The sequence below is a fragment of the Cherax quadricarinatus genome, chromosome 41, assembly GCF_038502225.1.
Source record: "Cherax quadricarinatus isolate ZL_2023a chromosome 41, ASM3850222v1, whole genome shotgun sequence".
NCBI classification, from domain to species: Eukaryota; Metazoa; Arthropoda; class Malacostraca; order Decapoda; family Parastacidae; genus Cherax; species Cherax quadricarinatus.
In genome coordinates this window covers 1,130,556-1,143,595 of record NC_091332.1, presented here as the reverse complement: position 1 = coordinate 1,143,595, position 13,040 = coordinate 1,130,556, and the positions used below count along the sequence as shown (strand labels likewise).

Sequence of the window (13,040 nt, the reverse complement as noted above, 5' to 3'; positions counted from 1 at the left end):
CTTTTGGGCCACCCCACCTCGGTGGGATACGGCTGATACGTTGAAAGAAGAAAGAAGAAGAAATGTATATATATATATATTTCTCTGGGTTTTCTTCTATTTTCTTACTAGTTCTTGCCTATTTCCTCTTATCTCCATGGGGAAGTGGAACAGAATTCTTCCTCCATAAGCCATGCATGTCGTAAGAGGTGACTAAAATGCCAGGAGCAAGGGGGCTAGGAACCCCATCTTCTGTATACATTATTAAAGTTAAAAAAGAGAAACTTTCGTTTTTCTTTTTAAGTCGCCTTGCTTTGGTGGGATATGGCCAGTTTGATGAAAAAAAGTAAATAAAAAAAAATTCAACACAATGTGGACATGCATATATATACATACACACATCTAGGTTTTTCTTCCTTTTCTAAATAGCTCTTGTTCTTCTTTATGCCCTCTATTCTCCATGGGGAAATGGAAAAGAATCTTCCTCCATAAGCCATGCATGTTGCATGGTTTATGGCCAATAGTTGCTTATATCTCGCCTGAACTTCCTCCTCCCTTAGTTTATACACTTCCACCTCCCTCTTACTTGTTGCCATTTTCCTCTTGTCCCATCTACCGCTTACTCTAACTGTAGCTACAACTAAATAATGATCCGATGTATCAGTTGCCCCTCTATAAGCGTGTACATCCTGGAGCCTACCCATCAACCTTTTATCCACCAATACATAATCTAACAAACTACTTTCGTTATGTGCTATATCATACCTTGTATATTTATTTATCCTCTTTTTCATAAAATAAGTATTACTGTACTTATTACCAAACCTCTTTCTACACAGCTCAATTAAAGTTTCCCCATTTTCATTTACCCCTGGCACCCCAAATTTACCTACTACTCCCTCCACAACATTTTTACCCACTTTAGCATTGAAATCCCCAACCACAAGTACTCTCACACTTGGTTCAAAACTCCCCACGCATTCACTCAACATTTCCCAAAATCTCTCTCCTCTACACTTCTCTCTTCTCCAGGTGCAAATACACTTACTATAAACAACTTTTCACATCCAACCTTTATTTTACTCGACATAATCCTTGAATTAATACATTTATGGTCCCTCTTTTCCTGCCATAGCTTATGCTTCAACATTATTACTACTCCTTCTTTAGAACTAACTCTATTTGAAACCTCTGACCTGATCCCATTTATTCCTCTCCACTGAAACTCTCCCACCCCCTTCAGCTTTGTTTCACTTAAAGCCAGGACATCCAACTTCTTCTTATTCGTAACATCCACAATCATCTCTTATTATTTGCACAACATCCACGCACATTCAGACTTCCCACTTTGACAATTTTCTTATTATTCTTTTTAGTAATTATTACAGGAAAAGGGTTACTAGCCCAATGTTCCCGGCATTTTAGTTGACTTTTACAACACGCATGGTTTACAGAGGAAAGATTCTTATTCCACTTCCCCATGGATATAAAAGGAAAAGTAATAAGAACAAGAACTATTAAGATAAAATCAAAGAAAATTCAGATGAGTGTGTATAAATAAACATGTACATGTATGTGCAGTGTGACCTAAGTGTAAGTAGAAGTTATCCTAAATTATTAATTCACCACAGTACAAAAGCCAAATGAAGTTGGCATGAGAGATGCATCTAGTGGTATAGGGATAATATATGAAAACAACACAATTTTATAGTTCTTTATGATCTACAAATCATGTGTTTAAATCATGGCAGTGTAAAGAACATGCAGTAAGGTACATTATAGTGGTTTAATTCTTCTACACTACTGTACACACATAATATAACACACCAGTAACAATTAGTTCTTATTTAATCCTCAGGCATAAATTCAAATATTCATTGTGATTATTTTGACACATGGTTGACAAACATACTGAAGCAAATATTTTATAAAATAGCAAACATTAAGTACAACAAATTTATACCACAGACAAAATTCTCATAAATGTAATTGGAGCCTATATAAAAAATGTGATGGCACCAGGCTTAATTTATCCTTGATTATTATTATTATTATTATAATCAAAAAGAAGCGCTAAGCCACAAGGACTATACAGCAATTTATCCTTGAGATATGAGTACTTGTTGAAAATTCCAGGGGTCATTGTTGTTCCATCTTCACCCAGCCCATCACTGGTTAATGACCAGGCCAGAAGACTTTTACGTGCTTCACACGCTCCAATATAGGCACCACAGCTTAGTTGATCAAGAATAATCTGGGGGAAGTCATAAAGCTTCATATTGAATATAGTTAGGGGGAGGAAAGATGTGGTTAATTTTAAAATGGTCATTCAGTGTATTTGACTTTAATATAACAATTATGAGCTAGATTGATGACAAATATGATTATGTCAGTCATCAAAGATACATGCTCTTAATGTTTCATAAATGATATCTGCTGGACTCTTAACCTATCTGTAGTTTTCAAAATCGTGTATTTTTTTTTTTTCCCTCTCGACAAGTCTGCTGTCTCCCACCGAGGCAGGGTGACCCAAGAAGAAAATACTTTCATCATTCAACACTTTCACCTCACTTACACGTAATCAATGTCTTTGTAGAGGTGCTCAGACACGACAAAATCGTGTAGTTGTTTTCATTATTTTAAAAACTGTACTATACATTTTACAATTTGATAAAGTTTTCCCAGGTCTAACTGCAGGTAGCTCTAGGTAACTTCTGGTGATACTTGAAGTTACCAGCACTAAGGTGACACTCTACCACTGACTCGCCACTACAGTCTTTCCTCACACCAACACTGACTATTCTTGCCCAGTTCTCTTGTGTGGGATGGGCCATTCTGAAAGACAAAATTTCTCAAATAATAGAACTCCAACTCAGCTGGAACAAAACGTTTGTAAACTACTGTAGCTACTGATCCCTTAGTGGGATGTTTGACAGTATCATCATTGACCTACAGAAGTCTCTCTGTATAACCCTTGTGGGTTTAGCACTTAGTTATGATTATAATTAACACCAGCTGATAGACTTCTTCACTTGATGTATGAAGCATATCCTGTGTGATGGAATATGCCAGGACACCATTATGTAAATATAGAATAGGATAGCTAATGTATCCAAACTTGTTTATTACTAGAAATGAAGAAAAACTTTTCACTCTAGCATGACCTTCCTCTCAATGCTGTTTCCACTCCAGCAACACTCATTCATTAGAGATGATAAAATAAACACACTGCACACAAGTGAAAATAGAAGCAATGAAGTCATCAGTGTGTGTGTGTGTGTGTACCGAAATGCCATGCATCCTATGGGACTTCAGATTATTGTGTTTTGCCCAGTAATTTTGAGAAGGATTTGTATAATGTAGCCTCTTAAGAACTTGACTCCACCCTTGCAACCACATATAGCCAAGTAGTGAGTAATAATACTCAAGGCAGATCAGGCTATCGTGGAAATCTCATAAAACATCATTTCTAGACTGTGAAATTTGTTTCCACAGTAACATGATGAGTACAAGGGCACGTCAGACTAACATATATGTACACCTGCTTAAAGAAACAGCCTACTGGATCAATTAAATTATGCAGAGCCAATACCTAAAGTGACTGGTGCAGCTTACATAGTAATTTCAGAGCTAAGGGCCCCTCAAGGAAGGTTCCTTGACGTTGGTGAGGGGCTTTTGATCTAGGGAATTGGTTCTGTGCTCCTGTTCCCTGAATTAAACCTGAACACCTTCCACATCTTCCCCACAGGCACTGCATAATCCTACGGGTTTAGCGCTTCCCTTTATAATCAGAGCTTAGGGAATGAATGACAAGGCACCCCATATCGTAGGAGGTTGTCACCCATTACCTCTCGTGGGAGGGAGGCAGCCTATATCCCTCTCTCACGGACTCATAAGTTTCAAACATAATATACCAATAAAGGGGTAACCCCAAACAGTTGTCAACTAGTAAGTGTATCTCATGACTATTCAAAAAGAACTAAGCAGGTTAAACCCAACTAAGAGCACTGGCCCGGATAACATCCCGTCTAGGTTCCTAAAAGATGGTGCTTCTGAATTGTCAATCCCTATTGCTCACATAATAAATTTGTCCATTACCACTAATAATGGGAGGTGGTACCCCACATCCACCCTGTGGGAGGTGGTCACCCCATACCCACCCTGTGGGAGGTGGTCACCCCATACCCACCCTATGGGAGGTGGTCACCCCACACCCACCTTGTGGGAGGTGGTCACCCCATATCCACTTTGTGGGAGGTGGTCACCCCATACCCACCCTGTGGGAGGTGGTCACCCCATACCCACCCTGTGGGAGGTGGTCACCCCATACCCACCCTGTGGGAGGTGGTCACCCCATACCCACCCTGTGGGAGGTGGTCACCCTATACCCACCTTGTGGGAGGTGGTCATCCCATACCCACCTTGTGGGAGGTGGTCATCCCATACCCATCCTGTGGAAGGTAGTCAATATATTAGAGGCACATAATGGACCTGGGCACTTAACCCCAACGTTCGTATTGACCAGGTAAGATGCGTTTAAATTAACTAGTACAGTGGTCCCTCGCTTTTTGTAGTTCTCGGCAATCGTAAATTTCGCCAATCATAGGGGTATTTTCGTATAAACATGGACTCGCTTTTCATAGGTTGACTCGCGAATAGTAGTTCGTCCAGGACGCTTACGCACGGTGTGAGCCGGGGAGGCCTCCCTACCCAGCCAGTCTGGCATTGTTTACCAGTGAGTGAAGGCCCCCTCAAGTGCTCCTACGAAATATTTCATAATATTCCACTCATTTTAGTGCTTGCAAGTACTAAATAAGCTACCATGGCTCCAAAGAAAGCTCCTAGTGTCAAGCCTGTGGTAAAGAAGGTGAGAAATATGTAGTGACAAAGTCTTGGGCCATTTTAGGGAAGTGTTAAAGAGACGCCAGAAACAGAGCTCTCTCCACAGTTACTTTGCGAGACAGGACTAGAGTGACTCTCAAGGTGGTCCTAGTGGCATTAAGAAACAGAGAAGAGAAGCATCCCCAGAGAAGCAATTGGTACCTGAGGTGTTGCTGGAAGGGGATTCCCCTTCCAAACTGTAAACAATCCAATCTCTCTCCTCCTCCAGTCTCCCATACACTAAGAAGAATCTCCAATAAAGGTAAGTGTTATGCTGTTAATGTTTCATTCATCATTTCCAATTGTATTGTTTATGTACTACTTGCATATTTCATGTAAAAAATTTTTTTGTTTTAATACTTCTGAGTGTCAGAAATGGATTAATTGTATTTACATTATTTCTTATGGGGAAAATTGATTCGCAAATCGTAAATTTCGTTTATAGTAGCTCCTCCAGGAACGGATTAATTACGAAAAACGAGGGACCACTGTACAGTGGACCCCCGCATAACGATTACCTCCGAATGCGACCAATTATGTAAGTGTATTTATGTAAGTGCGTTTGTACGTGTATGTTTGGGGGTCTGAAATGAACTAATCTACTTCACAATATTCCTTATGGGAAAAAATTCGGTCAGTACTGGCACCTGAACATACTACTGGAATGAAAAAAGTTCGTTAACCGGGGGTCCACTGTATTTGTAAATTTATGAAATTGATAGTAATATAAAAAAGAATTGGTTACACAGAAAGTCAGTACTTGACAAAATTTTACGATGTAATTATTTATAATACCCAACATTTAGCAAGTTGTGGCTGTATTTACGAAAATTAGTGGTTATGAGTTAACAATATGGGAACTTGTGTATTTTTTTTTTTTTTTTTTTTTTTTTTCAAAAAAACAGCTGGTAATGTGAGACTGTGGATAAAATACTTTGGCATTTGTGACTGAGTTGTCTCTGAGCTCATAAATACTTTTGCATTTCAACGCATAATTACGCAGGGGGTGACATTCATCTGGGAGCACTACTCACCCTGTGTGGGGCATCTGGGAGCACTACTCATCCTGTGTGGGGCATCTGGGAGCACTACTCATCCTGTGTGGGGCATCTGGGAGCACTACTCACCCTGTGTGGGGCATCTGGGAGCACTACTCATCCTGTGTGGGGCATCTGGGAGCACTACTCACCCTGTGGGGCATCTGGAAGCACTACTCACCCTGTGTGGGGCATCTGGGAGCACTAGTCACCCTGTGAGGGGCATCTGGGAGCACTACTCGCCCTGTGAGGGGCATCTGGGAGCACTACTCACCCTGTGTGGGGCATCTGGGAGCACTACTCACCCTGTGTGGGGCATCTGGGAGCACTACTCACCCTGTGAGGGGCATCTGGGAGCACTACTCACCCTGTGTGGGGCATCTGGGAGCACTACTCACCCTGTGTGGGGCATCTGGGAGCACTACTCATCCTGTGTGGGGCATCTGGGAGCACTACTCACCCTGTGTGGGGCATCTGGGAGCACTACTCACCCTGTGTGGGGCATCTGGGAGCACTACTCACCCTGTGAGGGGCATCTGGGAGCACTACTCACCCTGTGAGGGGCATCTGGAAGCACTACTCACCCTGTGTGGGGCATCTGGGAGCACTACTCACCCTGTGTGGGGCATCATGTCTGTAATTTAGACTAATATCTGTGGGCGGTTGTCACCCCATACCCATCCCGTGAGTGGTAGTCGAAAGATTACAGAGGTACATAAATGGGTCCAGGGACTGGGCCCCAAAGTTTTGATAACTGAGCAAGTTACAAAGGTAACGAACTCCATGTAGATCTGGTCACAATCATGGCAAGTTACAAAGGTAATGAACCACCTACACTCCTATACATGGTTGCAATCACGAACAAATTACAAAGTAATGAGCCACTGACACGTCTGTAGTGACGAGTTAGACGTCCAACACTTCATTGTTGAAATGTTTTCCCAGCTAAGCAGACTTTTCCAGCCAGATACTAGAGAAGTCTCAAGAAGTGAAGATGGAACGTTATGAGCAGACCAAACATTTCCACACTGAAGATACTTAAATGTTGCACATGTGTCTTACTCATCAAAATATAACAGCAATGTATGACCCTAGTGGGTTTAGCGCTTCCTTTTTATAATAAAAGTGTCATTATTGTATACCATTTATAAAATATGGGTGTATCGCCCTGTATGGCTGCGGTGACCTGGGACCATTACTCGCCCTGTATGGGTGCGGTGACCTGGGACCATTACTCGCCCTGTATGGGTGCAGTGACCTGGGACCATTACTCGCCCTGTATGGGTGCGGTGACCTGGGACCATTACTCGCCCTGTATGGGTGCAGTGACCTGGGACTATTACTCGCCCTGTATGGGTGCAGTGATCTGGGACTATTACTCGCCCTGTATGGCTGCAGTGACCTGGGACTATTACTCGCCCTGTATGGGTGCGGTGACCTAGGATCATTACTCGCCCTGTATGGCTGCAGTGACCTGGGCCTATTACTCGCCCTATATGGGTGCAGTGACCTGGGACTATTACTCGCCCTGTATGGGTGTGGTGACCTGGGACTATTGCTCGCCCTGTATGGCTGCGGTGACCTGGAACCATTACTCGCCCTGTATGGCTGCGGTGACCTGGGATCATTACTCGCCCTGTATGGCTGTGGTGACCTGGGACCAGTACTCGCCCTGTATGGGTGCGGTGACCTGGGACTATTACTCGCCCTGCATGGGTGCAGTGATCTGGGACTATTACTCGCCCTGTATGGCTGCGGTGACCTGGGACCATTACTCGCCCTGTATGGGTGCAGTGACCTGGGACTATTACTCGCCCTGTATGGGTGCGGTGACCTGGGACTATTACTCGCCCTATATGGGTGCGGTGACCTGGGACTATTACTCGCCCTGTATGGGTGCGGTGACCTGGGACCATTACTCGCCCTGTATGGCTGCGGTGCCCCTCAAGGAAGGTTCCTTGATGTTGGTGAGGGGCTCTTGATTTAGGGAATTGGATCTGTGCTCCAGTTCCCCGAATTAAGCCTGAATGCCTTCCACATCCCCCCCTAGGCGCTGTATAATCCTCCGGGTTTAGCGCTTCCCCTTGATTATAATAATAATAATAATAATGGCTGCGGTGACCTGGGACCATTACTCGCCCTGTATGGGTGCAGTGACCTGGGTCTATTACTTGCCCTGTTTGGGTGCAGTGACCTGGGACTATTACTCGCTCCATATGGGTGTGGTGACCTGGGACTATTACTTGCCCTGTATGGGTGCGGAGACCTGGGACCATTACTCGCCCTGTATGGGTGTGGTGACCTGGGACTATTACTTGCCCTGTATGGGTGCGGAGACCTGGGACCATTACTCGCCCTGTATGGGTGCAGTGACCTGGGACTATTACTCGCCCTGTATGGCTCCAGTGACCTGGGACCATTACACGCCCTGTATGGCTGCGGCAACCTGGGACCATTACTCGCCCTGTATGGGTGGGGTGACCTGGGACCATTACTCGCCCTGTATGGGTGCGGTAACCTGGGACTATTACTCGCCCTGTATGGGTGCGGTGACCTGGGACTATTACTCGCCCTGTATGGCTCCAGTGACCTGGGACCATTACTCGCCCTGTATGGGTGCGGTGACCTGGGACCATTACTCGCCCTGTATGGGTGCGGTAACCTAGGACTATTACTCACCCTGTATGGGTGCAGTGACCTGGGACTATTACTCGCCCTGTATGGCTGCGGCGACTCGGGACAATTACTCGCCCTGTATGGGTGCAGTGATCTGGGACTATTACTCGCCCTGTATGGGTGCGGTGACCTGGGACCATTACTCGCCCAGTATGGGTGCGGTGATCTGGGACTATTACTCGTCCTGTATGGGTGTGACCTGGGACTATTATTCGCCCTGTATGGGTCCAGTGACCTGGGATCATTACTCGCCCTGTATGGCTGCGGTGACCTGGGACCATTACTCGCCCTGTATGGCTGCGGTGACCTGGGACCATTACTCGCTGCGGTGACCTGGGACCATTATTCGCCCTGTATGAGTGCGGTGACCTGGGACTATTACTTGCCCTGTATGGCTGCGGTGACCTGGGACCATTACTCGCCCTGTATGGGTGCGGTGACCTGGGACCATTACTCGCCCTGTATGGGTGTGGTGACCTGGGACTATTACTCGCCCTGTATGGGTGTGGTGACCTGGGACTATTATTCGCCCTGTTTGGGTGCAGTGACCTGGGACTACTACTCGCCCTGTGTGGCTGCGGCGACCTGGGACTATTACTCGCCCTGTATGGGTGCGGTGACCTGGGACTATTACTCGCCCTGTATGGGTGTGGTGACCTGGGCCTATTACTCGCCCTGTATGGGTGCAGTAACCTGGGACTATTACTCGCCCTGTATGGGTGCAGTGACCTGGGACTATTACTCGCCCTGTATGGGTGCGGTGACCTGGGACCATTACTCGCCCTGCATGGGTGCGGTGACCTGGGATCATTACTCGCCCTGTATGGGTGCAGTGACCTGGGACTATTACTCGCCCTGTATGGCTGCGGTGACCTGGGACCATTACTCGCCCTGTATGGGTGCGGTGACCTGGGCCTATTACTCGCCCTGTGGGTGCGGTGACCTGGGACCATTACTCGCCCTGCATGGGTGCGGTGACCTGGGACTATTACTCGCCCTGTATGGGTGCGGTGACCTGGGACCATTACTCGCCCTGTATGGGTGCGGTGACCTGGGACCATTACTCGCCCTGCATGGGTGCGGTGACCTGGGACTATTACTCGACGTGTATGGGTGCGTTGACCTGGGACCATTACTCGCCCTGTATGGGTGCGGTGACCTTGGACTATTACTCGCCCTGTATGGGTGCGGTGACCTGGGATCATTACTCGCCCTGTATGGGTGCGGTGACCTGGGATCATTACTCGCCCTGTATGGGTGCGGTGACCTGGGATCATTACTCGCCCTGTATGGGTGCTGTGACCTGAGACTATTACTCGCCCTGTCTGGGTGTGGTGACCTGGGACTATTATTCGCCCTGTACGGGTGCGGTGACCTGGGACCATTACTCGCCCTGTATGGGTGCAGTGACCTGGGACCATTACTTGCCCTGTATGGGTGCGGTGACCTGAGATCATTACTCGCCCTGTATGGGTGTTGTTATCTGGGACTATTACTCGCCCTGTATGGGTGCGGTGACCTGGGATCATTACTTGCCCTGTATGGGTGCGGTGACCTGGGATCATTACTCGCCCTGTATGGGTGCGGTGACCTGGGACTATTACTCGCCCTGTATGGGTGCGGTGAACTGGGATCATTACTCTCCCTGTATGGGTGCGGTGACCTGGGACTATTACTCGCCCTGTATGGGTGCGTTGACCTGGGACTATTACTCGCCCTGTATGGGTGCGGTGACCTGGGACTATTACTCGCTCTGTATGGGTGCGGTGACCTGGGACCATTACTCACCTGAAGACTGCGTGGTCGAGGACGTCAACTAGCGACGCAGGAATCCCTCCACGGGCTTGAAGACAGTATACTTGAAGAGTCTGGGACCACCGTAGCCATACAGAAGCTCACCCTTGCCTTCGTCGTTGTAGAACGGGTAACGGTAACGTGGTCTATGGAGTAGGTGGGAAGAGGGGTGCAGTAAGCATTAGCCAAGAAATGTGGAATCTGCAGTCTTGGAACACATCCCTATATATTTTGCTCTACGCTGTATGACCCTGACGGGTTGAGTGCCAATGTTTGTATAATAAAATTACATGTATTTTACTGCACTGGAATTTTATGATCATTCTCCAATACTCCTTTTGTAAGATGCGGGGATTATTTTATCTGATCGTGCAGCAACTAAAATGCTTTTAATAATAGTTTAGATGACCTGACCTCATCTCTTGTACTTCTGATATGTGACCTGATTTTATTTCTGAAAGTAATAGTAGATTATCTAGTAGATGACTATACCTTTGGTAGTAGTACATTTAGACATGACCTGACCGCTGGTAGTACGGGTAGACAACATGACCTGATCTCTGGTAGTATGGGTAGACATGAGCTAACTTCTGGTAGTACCAGCAGACATGACCTTACCTCCGGTAGTAGAGGTAGACAACACGACCTTACCTCTGGAAGTACCAGCAGACAACACGACCTTACCTCTGGTAGTACCAGCAGACAACACGACCTTACCTCTGGTAGTACCAGTAGACAACACGACCTTACCTCTGGTAGTACCAGTAGACAACATGACCTTACCTCTGGTAGTACCAGTAGACAACACGACCTTACCTCTGGTAGTACCAGTAGACAACATGACCTTACCTCTGGTAGTACCAGTAGACAACATGACCTTACCTCTGGTAGTACCAGTAGACAACACGACCTTACCTCTGGTAGTACCAGTAGACAACACGACCTTACCTCTGGTAGTACCAGTAGACAACACGACCTTACCTCTGGTAGTACCAGTAGACAACACGACCTTACCTCTGGTAGTACCAGTAGACAACATGACCTTACCTCTGGTAGTACCAGTAGACAACACGACCTTACCTCTGGTAGTACCAGTAGACAACACGACCTTACCTCTGGTAGTACCAGTAGACAACACGACCTTACCTCTGGTAGTACCAGTAGACAACATGACATTACCTCTGGTAGTACCAACAGACAACATGACCTTACCTCTGGTAGTACCAGTAAACAACATGGCCTGGTGGTGGTGGCCTGGTGGCTAAAGCTCCCGCTTCACACACGGAGGGCCCGGGTTCGATTCCCGGCGGGTGGAAACATTTCGACACGTTTCCTTACACCTGTTGTCCTGTTCACCTAGCAGCAAATAGGTACCTGGGTGTTAGTCGACTGGTGTGGGTCGCATCCTGGGGGACAAGATTAAGGACCCCAATGGAAATAAGTTAGACAGTCCTCGATGACGAACTGACTTTCTTGGGTTATCCTGGGTGGCTAACCCTCCGGGGTTAAAAATCCGAACGAAATCTTATCTTATCTTATCTTGACGCCTGGTAGTACCAACAGACAACACGACCTTACCTCTGGTAGTACCAGTAGACAACATGACCTGACGCCTGGTAGTACCAACAGACAACACGACCTTACCTCTGGTAGTACCAACAGACAACATGACCTTACCTCTGGTAGTACCAGTAGACAACATGACCTGACGCCTGGTAGTACCAACAGACAACACGACCTTACCTCTGGTAGTACCAGTAGACAACATGACCTGACGCCTGGTAGTACCAGTAGACAACATGACCTGACGCCTGGTAGTACCAACAGACAACATGACCTTACCTCTGGTAGTACCAGTAGACAACACGACCTTACCTCTGGTAGTACCAGTAGACAACACGACCTTACCTCTGGTAGTACCAGTAGACAACACGACCTTACCTCTGGTAGTACCAGTAGACAACACGACCTTACCTCTGGTAGTACCAGTAGACAACATGACCTTACCTCTGGTAGTACCAGTAGACAACACGACCTTACCTCTGGTAGTACCAGTAGACAACATGACCTTACCTCTGGTAGTACCAGTAGACAACACGACCTTACCTCTGGTAGTACCAGTAGACAACACGACCTTACCTCTGGTAGTACCAGTAGACAACACGACCTTACCTCTGGTAGTACCAGTAGACAACACGACCTTACCTCTGGTAGTACCAGTAGACAACACGACCTTACCTCTGGTAGTACGGGTAGAAGAGCTCATAGACCTTCCGCAGGTTAGGGTCGGGTATGACGGCTGGTGGTCGCTCCCCGTATGTGTAGAACCCCTGTGGAGCAGTGTCTGGGAGCGCGAGCGCGCGCGCTGTCAACACCAACACCAGCAACCAAGTTGACCACATCTATGAAGCACGAGGAACTGTAATAGCCTGGTTGATCCGTGGAATATAATGCCTACATTACACTCGGATCATTAATAGTCTGGTTGATCCGTGGAGTATAAAGTCTACACTCGTGTCATTAATAGTCTGGTTGATCCGTGGAGTATAAAGCCTTCACTCAAGGTCATTAATAGTCTGGTTGATCCCTGGAGTATAAAGCCTGCAGTCAAGGTCATTAATAGTCTGGTTGATCCGTGGGGTATAAAGCCTGCACTCAGGGTCATTAATAGTC

The 13,040-nt window shown here is 46.6% G+C and overlaps 1 long non-coding RNA gene across 1 annotated transcript; it reads right to left on the bottom strand.

Moving 5' to 3' along the window:
• Positions 1-1,740: 1,740 nt before the first annotated feature.
• LOC138853819 (uncharacterized) lies at positions 1,741-12,802 on the bottom strand. Its single transcript, XR_011393024.1, has 3 exons — positions 12,606-12,802; positions 10,362-10,513; positions 1,741-2,233 (listed from the first exon to the last, which is right to left on the bottom strand). It is a non-coding gene; the product is annotated as an uncharacterized lncRNA (long non-coding RNA).
• Positions 12,803-13,040: the final 238 nt, after the last annotated feature.